This window comes from Tasmannia lanceolata, unplaced genomic scaffold (genome assembly GCF_043159265.1).
Source record: "Tasmannia lanceolata isolate RefF3 unplaced genomic scaffold, GAP_Taslan_0.1 ptg000016l, whole genome shotgun sequence".
NCBI classification, from domain to species: Eukaryota; Viridiplantae; Streptophyta; class Magnoliopsida; order Canellales; family Winteraceae; genus Tasmannia; species Tasmannia lanceolata.
Genome location: NW_027518693.1, coordinates 8,528,924 through 8,541,885, shown reverse-complemented (window position 1 = coordinate 8,541,885; position 12,962 = coordinate 8,528,924). Strand labels below are relative to the sequence as shown.

The 12,962-nt window shown below is 38.1% G+C and overlaps 1 long non-coding RNA gene across 1 annotated transcript; it reads left to right on the top strand.

Moving 5' to 3' along the window:
- The first annotated feature begins 613 nt into the window (after window positions 1-613).
- LOC143848288 (uncharacterized) lies at window positions 614-2,708 on the top strand. Its single transcript, XR_013235361.1, has 2 exons — window positions 614-1,335; window positions 2,467-2,708. It is a non-coding gene; the product is annotated as an uncharacterized LOC143848288 (long non-coding RNA).
- Window positions 2,709-12,962: the final 10,254 nt, after the last annotated feature.

Here is a 12,962-nt window from a genome sequence, read left to right as displayed (position 1 = left end):
CTATTTTTACACCACATACACTGCAAGGTTGGGATGATCATAGACAAAAGATTTTTAAGCATATCCATCAAATGTTGACCTTCAGATGAATGGTGTCGATCATCATAATCGGTGGGCCTATCTGCACCTTGCACCATATAAACTCTGTATCTCTCTCTCTTTCGTAGAATACTGGCCCACCCATCAATAAATTAGGGGTAAAATGGAAGGCCCCACCCTATGCTTAGGTTTTAGTAGGACATGGTGTCCCCATTCCATCAAAACTTGATGTGTAAAATGGTAGCCCCCACCACATACAAAGCATGAGTCATAAGTAGTGGTGGTGGACCCCAGGTGGGGTATGGTTATAAATTTTTGGGCCTACCTATCCTAGCATAATGTGCAAAATAGTGGTCCTCACCAGTCATCATATGCTAATAGTGAAAAGAAGAGGAAGAGAGAGAGAGAGAGAGAGAGAGGCTGAAAATGGTTAGTGGAATTTAGAGAAAATGATTTTCTAATAAAAAAATAATTTAAAAAAAATAAAAAAATGAATGATATATACAATAGATAGTAGGTAGGTAGATATGGTGATGTGCTAACGAGTTAAGATTTGTCAGATCAGACTGTTGGATTATCTTGGTGTAGATTAGGCAAGTGGGTTGAATGGGATTAGGCAAGTGGGTTGAATGGGAAAGCTAGCTAGATTAGGTAGCTTAATTAAATTAGCAATTAAGCCAATCTTAGTAGGTAGGAATTTTATATTTATCTCTTGCCTTGGTTATGCTTATCTCTTACTATGTTTAACCCTTTGAGTGTTCTATATAATAACTCATTGGGCTCTTTGTAAAGTATTCAAGATTAGTGAAATCTTCTTTCCAAAATTTAACATGGTGTCAGAGCAACCATTCCTGTGCTGATTGCAACCTTAGAAGCACCGCTCTCTCCTGCGGACGGCTAGACCGGCCGTCCGCCGGACTGCTACCGCTGCAACTCTAAACCCTATCTCTTTGCCTTATTCATATGGCTTTTGCTTATTACTTCTTTCTTGCTTGTCCCCATCCTACTCCCACTCCATCGATGTTGTGGGCATGTGGCTGTTACTTTTTACTGTGCACCTACGCCGAGCATGTTAGCCTTCCACTGATGCGAGGACGTTGCCCAGCCAAAAAAAAAAAAAAACTGTGCTGTTTCCTGTCATCCCATTTTTTTGCAAAGGGGGTGATATTGGTTTCTTCTTCGATGAGGAAGGTTGTGATTTTTTTATTTTGGATGTGACAAGACACGGATGAAGCTCTCTAATCAATGAAAAATTGATGGGTTGGAGACCTTGAAGATACAAGGGAAGCAAGCTAAGTAATATTATTCAACAGCCACCATGTTTGTTGCCTTTGTCTTGTGTGGATGTACTCTCATTTCCTTCTCTTGGGTTTGCAAAAGATAGTGCCTATATCCAACTTTTATATGACCACACCTCTTGCTTCTGTTCTTTAAAAAACAAATACATGCCAACATTAATATCAGCACCCCTTGGATTTGCATCATCTTCTTTTTATCCATAAATCCCTTCTACAAGTCCTTATCTATCTTTCCCCCCAATTTGATTTTTGCACCCCTCTTTGTGGACACACTATCTCGTTTCTTTTTAAAAGGTTTCATATGACTTTGATGTTTGCCAATAATTGTTTCCTTAAGCCGCTTAGTTGCCGTTCCTTTTTATCTTCTTTTTCTTCTAATTCTTCATTCTCCAAACTATTTCAGTTGAGGTGCTCTAGTCCATTGAGGTATATGCCTCGGACCCTTGGGGTACGTGTTTGAAATAGTAGCTACTCTACTCAGTTGAGGTGCTTCAGTCCATTGAGGTGTATTCTCGGACCCTTGGAGTGCGTGCCTGAGAGGGTTTCTTACCCATAGAGGAATTTTGCCAATTTTGGCATTGGTATGGTTCATAGTGACCCATTTTATGTAGACTTGTCCATAGAGGCCTTGAGTCTCATCTAGTCCATTGTGGCTTCCTTTCAGCAACCGGCTTTGGCGTACATTTGGCAAGAAGCATCAATCAAGACCTTTTCATCAGCATGTTGTGCATTGCACCGCTAAGTGTGTTGGGGACATTTTATTGTAATCAATTTGGAAAATTTTATTGTAAGCAATCAATATACGTTTGAGGGGGCGTGTTAAGATTTGTCAGATCAGACCGTTGGATTATCTCGGTGTAGATTAGGCAAGTGAGTTGAATGGGATTAGGCAAGTGGGTTGAATGGGAAAGCTAGCTAGATTAGGTAGCTTAATTAAATTAGCAATTAGGCCAATCTTAGTAGGTAGGAATTTTATATTTATCTCTTGCCTTGGTTATGCTTATCTCTTACTATTTTTAACCCTTTGAGTGTTCTATATAATAACTCATTGGGCTCTTTGTAAAGTATTCAAGATTAGTGAAATCTTCTTTCCAAAATTTAACAATATGATATGTTGTTGTTGTTGCAGGGGAAGACTGTGAAGGAGATTGCCATCCTTTTAGCTGTGAAGGAGATTGCTCACAAATCGAAAACTGTGGCATGACCTGCAAAATCCGAGGTTTCCCAAAAGGAGGTGAATGTCTTGGATCTGGTGGTCCAACCGACTTCTTCTGTTGCTGTTATACTTGAAACCTTGCACTTTTAACCCTCTTTTTCTCACTGTAATAAGAGGAAATAAATAAAACTGTTTTTATCGTTCTTTGATTATTATTTTTATATATTCACAGTGCACTGCTTATAAACTACGGGTCCAACTCGGGCTGCGTTAAGCCCTAGCCCAACCTGAGGTAGCATTCCCCCAACCTCCGATCTGTAAGGTACTCCACATTTTTTTAATTGAATGTTCAAGAAATTATATTAATAAAGAAAAACATACAACAAGACATGTTAATAAAGAAAAACATAAAACAAGACCGAGATGTTCAGATGGAGGAAGAAAATAACAGAAAGAAGGCAAAGAAACATCAGCAATTAAACCATTACATCGTGAAGGGGAAGGAAGTCAAAAGTCTCCTAATTGGTCCTGACTCCCCCTTGCACAAGCCAAAGCATCCGCCTAACCATTTGCCGACCTTATAACATGATGATATGAAATAAATCGATGCCCACTATATCATGAATCTCATCCATCAACTGTGAAAACCTCCATGGGTGGGAGTGGCTTCCATTCGAATGACTACCCCCAAAGATGACAAGGTACTCTCATCGGTTAGTTTTAAACCTTGGAAACTTCTAGAGAGGACTGCACATTATGGAAACTTCTATCGATAGGAGGGTTAGGATCATCCTATGGAATCCTAGCCCTTCGATGTGCTGGGCTTCATTTTGGATATCGGCATGATGTTAAATCATTGATTTTATATCTTAATAAGGAGATGTTTTCTCACATCTAACTAGGAGCATATGGTAGCTTCATGACGATCTACACAATCAACGGCCACGATCATGCCTAAGACCCCCTTTGCCAGCATGTGCTTCAACATTTAGGTCTTGCAACCCATTGCTTAGTGGGTTCCATTTATGGTTAATTTGGATCGTCCATCGAATGATTTGAAAATCACATGAGGCAGATGATCCTTTTTTATCGATGGGTATAAGCTGGGGCTAGGTGAACCCCTATCAGTATATTAAATAAAAAAAGATCAAACAAGAACAAGAACAAGACTACTGTCTAATCCTTAGAACAATGTCAGAGGAAGAGGGCCGAACAACCAGGGTCATATGTTACCCTTGAAAACAAACTCAAAACAATCAAGAGAAAAGAAATTACACGAGCTGGATTTGAGCATTTGGTGGGGCTTGGGAGGCACGTGATCCCTAGAGCCGGTTCCCATACTCAGGTGAAGCCATGTGATCCAGGAGGTCCATCATCTTAGGCGGATGATCCTAACATCTGAGTAAATGTATTTTACTAATTTTGGTTCGTGTCAAAAGTCATGTATAGGCAATGGACCACATTCAAGGACCTTAGAAATGTGACGCATGTACACAAAATAAGAAAGAGAATTCGTAGGGGCTGAACGTGAGAAATTGGCTTCCAATCAAATGACCAAAATACGGGTACCATGGGAGTAAATTTTTGAAAGAATAGCTAGCTAGCTTTTTTTTTTTGAGACCGGAATCTCTTATCCCACCCAATATGGCATAGAGAAAGAGTTTGGCTAGCAAAAAGTGGTTCTCCAGACATCCATCCAAAATCAAATGTTATTGTAGATCCCAACATGTTCTCGGAAGCTAATTAAAAAAGAAAGCAACCTGAGTTTGTGCAATTATCAAAACATGGTAGTGCCAATACTAGTAGTCTATAATTAGGGATTTGCTAAGCTCCATCGCAAAAGGCTTTTCGCGGCTGGTCCGTTGCACGTCAGACCAGCCACCTCGTGAATGGAGACAAAAGATGTTGTCTTCATTAACGAGGTGGCTGGTCTGATGTGCGACAGACTAGCTGCGAAAACCCTTTTGCGATGGACGCTAGCAATCCCCTTATAATTATATCTCAGTGACTCAGGGTGGATTTATATCTAAATGGGGTGTTGGCGTTGGGTGACTCCTTGTCTCCCGCAATTTGTAACATTTTATGGAATTAATAAAGTTACCATTTTGTGAAAAAAAAAAAAATTATATCTCAAATCATATCTCCTGTATATTCCCATGACTATAATTATTGAACTTAAGTGATAAGAGCACTAATAGAGCTGATTTGAGTGGGGCCCAGTAATTAAAATATGGGCCCGGACGGCCACTTCTCCCTTAAGTGGGAGATCGAGGGAATCACCCCTAAAGTCCAAAATAAGGAAGTCAGGGCCCTATATTTATAATCTGGGCCCGAAGGGCCACTTTTCCCTTAAGTGGGAGGTCGAGGGAATGACCCGTAAAGTCCAAAATAAGTAGGTTAGGGGTCCTATAATTATAATATGGGCCCTACACGTGCTGTCAGGGAATTGCCCGTATAACACAGAATAAGGAAATTTTCATGAAAATGACATAATTTTTGTGTTTTGGGGAAATTATTGTACTAAGAATAGGGTTGGGATTTGACATGAGGTCTTCCTTGTAGATTGTATTTTCTATTTCTAACATTGGCATATAGTAGAAGCTCTTGTACACTGCCTTCACCCGTGGACATAATCACAAAATGTGATAAATCACATAAATCTCGTGTTCTTGAATGGTGTTTTTCGTTTTGACTTGAAATCCTTCTGGTGCAGTTCACCCATCAACTCATTTTCCTGTGTTCCGCAAATCTGATGTTTGTTGAACTGTAATCCGACTCCCTTCTTGCAGTCAATGTTATCAAGTGCATGTGTTTTCAAATGCCCTTGAGGAAGAAACGGACTCTTTACAACATTCACCAAATGCTTTCTTGTTTCGAAAATTGGAAGATCACCCATGTCTGGAGAGAGGCTAATAGGTGTGCAGACCATCTTTCTAAAGGAGATTGCCCTTCTAAAGGAGTCAATATTCCCTCTCATAACCTTCCCAAAGCTCTTATTGATTTTCCTGTAGAAGACTCCTAGGGAGTCCTTTGTCCTCGTCTGTAATTTCTCTTTTTCTTTTGTTGTATCTGGTTGGGGTCTGCCTAACCCCATTTACCAATAAAAAAAAGATAGTTCAAACATCAAACCAACCAAAGCACTTGAACTGTTATGTATGGCTACCAATGTTCCTTGTGAATGCCTTATGGGAAGCTACTGAGTCCCAAAAAAATGTATTATCATATGATTAATGTTATACAAAGTACAATTCCGTAACTAAATTACAAACTTCCAGCAATCAATCAACTGAATCTGCTCAATATCAATATGATTAAGAATGGTAAAACCCAACTAACTATTTTGTCAGGCACATCATCCCAAGCGTACAAAAAATCAACTGCGGCATAATTTCCAAGAACTGCATTAACTGATCCAAAGACGTTTCTTCTTGTATTTGCTTGACTCAGCTCATTAATCGCCCAAATTTGAAAATGTCAGTTCCCGGGAAAGTACTGTATTCTCATCAGTGTCATCAATTTCCAAATCTTCATCTCCGTAATCCATGTCAATCACGGTCCTATCCTTTCCGAATAGCTCCTCTGATTCAGAGAACTGAATTTGAGAATAATCTCTACCAGTCGTATGGTTGTCTGACTCGATCTGTTGCATTTCTGATTCTATTAACAAATCCATCCGGGCCCGCTCTCTGTCTCTGGGATAGGTGAAGTAAAGAAAGGAATAGGTGAGGCAACAAAGAAACATTGGAATTCCTATTGCAGTGTAAAGGGCCTTGGCCAATGCAGCAGCATTCTCTCTATCTGTCTGAATCTCATCAACCTCGCTTGAACTCTTGGGAACTTTATAACCATACATATGCTGAGACAGAATCCCAACAATAGGGGGAGCAAATGATGCAAGTGTGGACTTGAATGATCGATCTAGAGCATAGATGCTTGACCTTGATTTCTGTGGGACTATCTCTGCAAATATGGGACTGCAAACATCATAAGCCAATGAAAAAAATAAATGAAATAGCTATATATAGCATAAAATGGGTTTTCCAAATAATGGATAAACAAGTCATACACTTGATTTGCCAAAACTGTTTAGACAATAGTGGTCTGAAATGTATTTGGAGAGCATAAGACTAGCAACAGACCAGAGGTATATCATCCTAGAGAATACTCAACTCAACTCAACTCAATTAAGCCTTTGTTTTGTTGGGGTCAGCATCAGACCAGAGGTATATCATCCTAGAGAATCTATTTCCCAAAATGGAATTCATGCATTCATGTGCGAGAGTGCATATCTTCTAGTTGATAGGCCAACATTGCTTAGTCAAGGACCTTTCTTAAAAGGAATTTACCCGGCTAAAGGAGATCCAATGATGAGAATCGAAAATAAAACTACTTAAATAAAATTCTTCATACTATTGTAGTGTTATGTACTGCATTTTATAATAGGCTTCTTGTATTGGCGCTGCCATGTTTTGATAATTGCACTAACTTGCCTTTGTCTTTTATTTTTTAATTGGCTTCGGAGAGCTTTTTGGAAATTGTTATAACCTTTGACAGCTAGCTAAATAATAAAAGACAAGTTGAGTTGGAGCAATTATCAAAACTTGGCCATGCCAATATTATAACTATTCTCACTATTCTATATCTTTGCTATTTAGTATGTTAGTGGTATATTATACCATCATGTGTTACATAGTTATATTTATATGAATTTCATGTTAAATGTGGTGTATGTATTGTGAATAAAGATATATGTTAATTACATATAAAATTTGGAATCTAACTAAATTATTAGGCATGTGAAACAACTCATGTCACTTGGTGTTCGATATTGGTAGACCATTATGAGTGGTTTTCTTGCTTATATGATGGTTTTTGTGTGTGTATTCTTCTTATTTTAGCATTTCCTGAAGGAGAAATTATATGGTGCCCGACCGTGAAGTAGCGTCAAGGTGGTACTTCAAAAGTACCACCCTTGATATTTGATCCAACAGCTGCCCACTTTTTAAGAGGCTGCTGTTGGATTAAGAGGCTGCTGTTGGATTAAATATCAAGGGCGGTACCTTTTTTTACGGTACTTGACGGTCGGGCATCATATAAAAACTCTTCCTCAAGTTTCATCTTAAATGTTCATCGTTTGCTTATGTTTCCTTAGAGTTCTGTGATTTTACAGGATTTCCACAAAAAATTTCATTTGAAACCGACATGTTTCCATTTCCTTCATGACTGAAATGAATAACAAAACTAAAACCTGAAACCTTGTTTGTAAAACTGACTGCATATGTAGGATCAGCATGGGTGACGGTTAGATATATCAACTTGCCTGCAATTTCCTGATGTCTATTTATATCATCAAGTGGCTGGCTGAAATCAGAGCATAATCCATGATTAAGTTCTATGGGAATGCTGATATATTTTACACCAACATTATTAGTCTCTGATAGCAGGTCTAGTGTATATTTTCTCAGTGACAAGAAGATTCCGCGGTGAATTTAGCCAACTCAATCCCCAGAAAGCATCTCAAATGACCACTGTCTTTAATATTAAACCTTCCGAAGCACTTTTCCCCTAATGCATCCCTCCCTCATCCTATCCTGCAAGCATAATGTCATCCACATACACAATCAGGGCATTGGTGCGTTTGTGGCCGTGATGGTTACTATGAGAACTGCTTCTTCTTAATCGTAGCCACTCACTTCAGTGGATCATCAAGAGTGAACTCAACATACATGGCGTGCCTAAAGATTAGTATCTTTTTAGATTCCAGAGGATGGTAACAGTGCTCCTTATGAACATCAGTGTATCCCACCATAATGGAACTATTGACTTTTGGAGAGAGTTTTCGAGATGTTGAGGGTATATTGACAAAACAAATGCAACCAATAGAAGAGTAATATAGTCAAGTAAATGACCTATAATAAGACGATACTTGGATTATACTGAGGTAATGCTTGGCAACTTTGTGATGCTGATCCAGATACATAATATGATCTATGCCTTGATAAATGAGGCTACAATAAGCAAGTTCTACCTCCAGTTTTTTATCCACGAGAGGAGGATCCCTCAACAAGAAGCTTCTTAGTGTAATATGTAATAGATCGATCTTGAAAAGAACTAAATTTCATGTTGAACATAGTTTCGTTGCTCTTAGGACTTGTAAAAGGAGTTCTTGTATAATGAAAGTGAGGAACATGTCGTATCCTTGCCAAGCTCTCCAAGAACATATAAAACCTTATCTATTCATCTCGAGACTCTTGAGTAGATGATGATCAAAGTTTTCATCATTCAATTAAGATAATCGAAAGCAATGGGAGATCTTTTGTCAGAGTTTCGTAGTTCAACTTGAACATGCATACTTTGAACCTCGAATTCTTGTGGTGAGAGTAATGAGGAGTTACATCATTCATACAGAGACAATAGATTGAGAACTTGAGCTAGAATCTTTGGAGAAAGTGTTGAGTTTATTCTGCCCATAGTAAGCTATCCGGGCTGTCCACAATTCAAAATTACCATTTTTCTCACAAGGCATTTTCCTTCTCATTCCTTTGGTTTCATGTTTTGTTGATCTCTTAAGTGGGAAAGAGATATTGTTGATTTAGTAGGATTTAGTTTCTTGTTTTTCTATAAATATGAGATCATGTATGTGAGAGAAAATCAATCATGGAATAATATCAAAGACATTTTGTCTCTCTATCTCTCTTTTCTTCTTCTTCTTCTTCCTACTGGATTCTAGAATAATTTTCGAATCATACGCTTCGGCTGCGATTCCCGCTTGATCCGCTGTGTTCTTTACACGTCAGAGGAGGGGGTATCATTTCCCATTATATATCATTGTAATCACCGAGGATTGGTGAAAATCATTCTTTTGCATGGTACCGGAGAAGATCAACCATACCTAATAATGTTCAAATCACGAGTATCCTTGTTCTCTACCAAACAATCGATCTAATTACCCTTACCATTTTTCTACCAATCGGTGTTGCCTCACCCCATCTCATCACCGACATGCCTCTGTCTAGTGTCACAAGGCTATTTTGTTCAAAAGGCATAGTCCTGCTGCATGGCCAACAAAACCCACGATCTTCTCGTTTGGGACACTTGTGTTACATGCCTAAATGGGACCCGCTTGGGCTGGAATAAATTACTTTAGATTTTATTAGTTGGTAGGATGCTTTGTAGTTGTTTGGGATGTGTAGGAGTCTTAAAGATAATAATTATTTAGATTAGGGATTTTCTATAAATAACTTGTACCAGCCTTTGTTAGGACAAAGAAGAAAATCGTTCCAGAAAGTGTCCTGTGCACAAAGGAAGATTTATCCTTCCCTCGAACTGGATCAAGAGGCTGATCTTCCCTCTAAGAAGATCAAATCTGCAACACCCAAGATTCTCTTGTACCTCTGTGATCTCTTAGACCCAAACATAAACACAAAGTAGTCTTCTTCTTTCTCTACTATCATCAAGTTGCTTCCTCCAATCTCTTTGTATACACAAACAAACAGATTTGTTGCTCCATCATTCATTTTTCACAATATTTGACTAACCCATATTCCTTTTGTTTTTTCTCTTAATCTCCTTCTTGGCCAAGAAATGAAATGGATTATCTCACTTTGTAATATGGAAAAAAATTGCATCCTCTTGCTCAAGAGGCAAAGAAAAAACGGCAATTTAAACAGAAGGAAAATACTTCTAAAACGAAACTCTCTGTTCTAAAAATAAAGACAAAAATGAAAACAACCTAATGATTTAGTTATTTTCAAAAGTGCTTTTGGGCTCTCTTCCTTGTTTTCTAGTGCACTTGTCATGATAGAATATCCCATCTTTTCTAACAAATAGGATTTCCGTTTGCTAGCCGTCCTCAAAATAAAATTTGACATAAAGAGTAACTAAGAAATAAAAAATTGGACGACACTTTTTTTCAAGCCATTTTGAAAATAAGAATAAAATTGAGTTTCTTTAGGCTCTGCTTGTTTTGGATTTTGAGAATTGATTGAGTCCAAAACTGCTTATTTGGACTCAAAATTAAACATATAATTGAGTCCAATAATCAGTTTTGGACTCATAATCCAAAAAAATGGGGCCTTAAAGATCCTCTATTAAGTAGCATTCTAACTTTTTAAAGTTAAATGTGAAATCACAATAAAACATGAAGTTTTGCTTACCATGTATGTGACATTATTCAAACATTGGTTTAAAACGTGAAATCGAAATAAAACATGAAGTTTTGCTAATTATGTGTGATATTATTCAAACAATGAAGTGCTACAAAGAAATCCTTTTTGTAGCTTCTTGGATTTGTCCAAGACTTGGTCGTGACTCATTTACGATGGGGCTCCTGCCTTCTTATGTGAAATTTATATCCTTGAAAGAATAAAACAAATGTCTAAAATTGGATAGACTGGTCATATAAAGAAAATCGACTTCTTAGAGAAATCTTATCTTCCAAGAGTCATCAAATTGCAATTTGCTGAATAAACTAATCATATTAAGCATCTTATATGAGACATAGTGATCTTGGAAACAGTAGTCCAGAGTATATATACTCCCCATATCCACAGGCATGACAGCTTCATCTAGTTGTGTTTTCTCATATATGTTGTAAAGTAGGGGTGCAACTTAGGTCGGGTTGAGGCCAACCCGAACCCGACCTGAGGAACCATTTACTAAACTCCAACCCAACCAGACCCGAGTTCCAACCCGATGAGGTTCAACCCGACCCAACTTGGGGAATCCTTTTTCTAACCCAAACCCAACCCGACCCGAGTTCAACCCGACTTTTTAAGCTTACTAACAAAAAAATTGATAAAAAAATACCGGGTTTCACTCAACCCGAATCAGACCCGAACTCAACTCGGGTTGGAAAAACTCAAACTGAACCCGAACCCGACCAGAACTCAACCCAACCGGACCTGACATTTTTTCGGGTTGGTTCACCCGGAGTTGCACCCCTATAATGTAAATTTAAGTTGAAGAGTCACTATCTAAAACAATAGCCTAAAGTGGGTGTCATTATTAAAACAAGGGAGCTAACTATGGTTTTCTATGGAAAATTACAGCTTTTTGGTCTACCAAGACAGAGAGCTCTCCATCGATGAGCCATGGAATCTACTCCTATTGGACAAATCATTGCTTTTGAATTTTCTCTCACCCACTTTTGCCTGCTCATTTTCATAGAAAAGCCCTCATTTCCTTGGAAAAATATGCGCATCTAGAACCCAGTCATGAGTCATGACACGTGCAAAAGCACCCTATGAATTACAAGTGCAAAGTTGAAATAACTCTTGATACATAATCAAGATTTAATTACCGGGGCGAGTTTCGCAAATTCTTTATGGGAAATGATATTTTCACCCCATTTCCATCTTTTAACACTAAATGTAAAATTTAGTATGGCAAATTCTACATGGGAAATGATATTTTCACCCCATTTTCATCTTCTTTGGTTTGTCTTTTCAGAAAAATGATAACAATGAGAGATTTTATATGGTATTTAGGAGTGAAGTCTAGCCTTTTTCAAAAAGTATGGTGGCCCCACTTCATAGGATAATCCAAACCGTTCATTTGTTGGGCTACAATGTTGATAGATTATACCATCAAGTCATCTCAATAGGATGATCCTAACCCTTCGATAAAGAGGAGTACAGGTAAAGACCATTGAAACCGGTAGAGATTTTTAGAAGGTGTTGCACCAACATGAAAGTAAAACAAAAAACATATACAGCTGCCCACGCTAAATAGATGATCCTAACAGTCGGACTTGTAGAGGTTTAAAATGTATGGCCCCCTATAAAAACTCGTATAGATCGAAGACTTAGGGACCATCCTGTTGTGATGATCACCAGAGCACGGACTATTTTAAGTCGAGGACCAACAAATGAATGGTTTGGATCATCGAACAATACCGCCACACTATATTTTATTTTGGATTTACTTACGTGTTGACGGGTGCTATATAAAATTTAGAAACCAGTCATAAAAATGACCTAGAATTGCATTTTAATTTTGAAACTATGGATGGCCTGTACTTTCAATTCTTCTCACTAATGGATGGTGTCGAACATGGAAATTAAATAAGATAATTTCGCCATAAGTTAATAGAGAAAGTATACGTTAAAGGCCGTATAAACACGTAAGGTCGTATGATAGGAGAACCATTCTTGATATTTTATCCAACAACAGCTACACAAAAAGTGCCCTACCTTAAAGTGAGCTGCTGTTGGATCAAATATCAAGGATGGGATGATGAGCAAGTTTTTATACAACTTTTAATCATATAAATTCTTGAAGTCTATATGTATGAGAATAGAGTCATTTTTCTTCTTCTCTTATTTTCCCCTTTTTTTTTTATCACCACCGCCGACGACCATCGTTACACCTCGGAAGATGAGGAAAAGGAAGGCAAGGAAGAGAAGGAAGAAGGAAAAGGAAAGGAAGAAGACGAAGACGAAGACAAAGAAGGCAAGGAAGAAGATGAA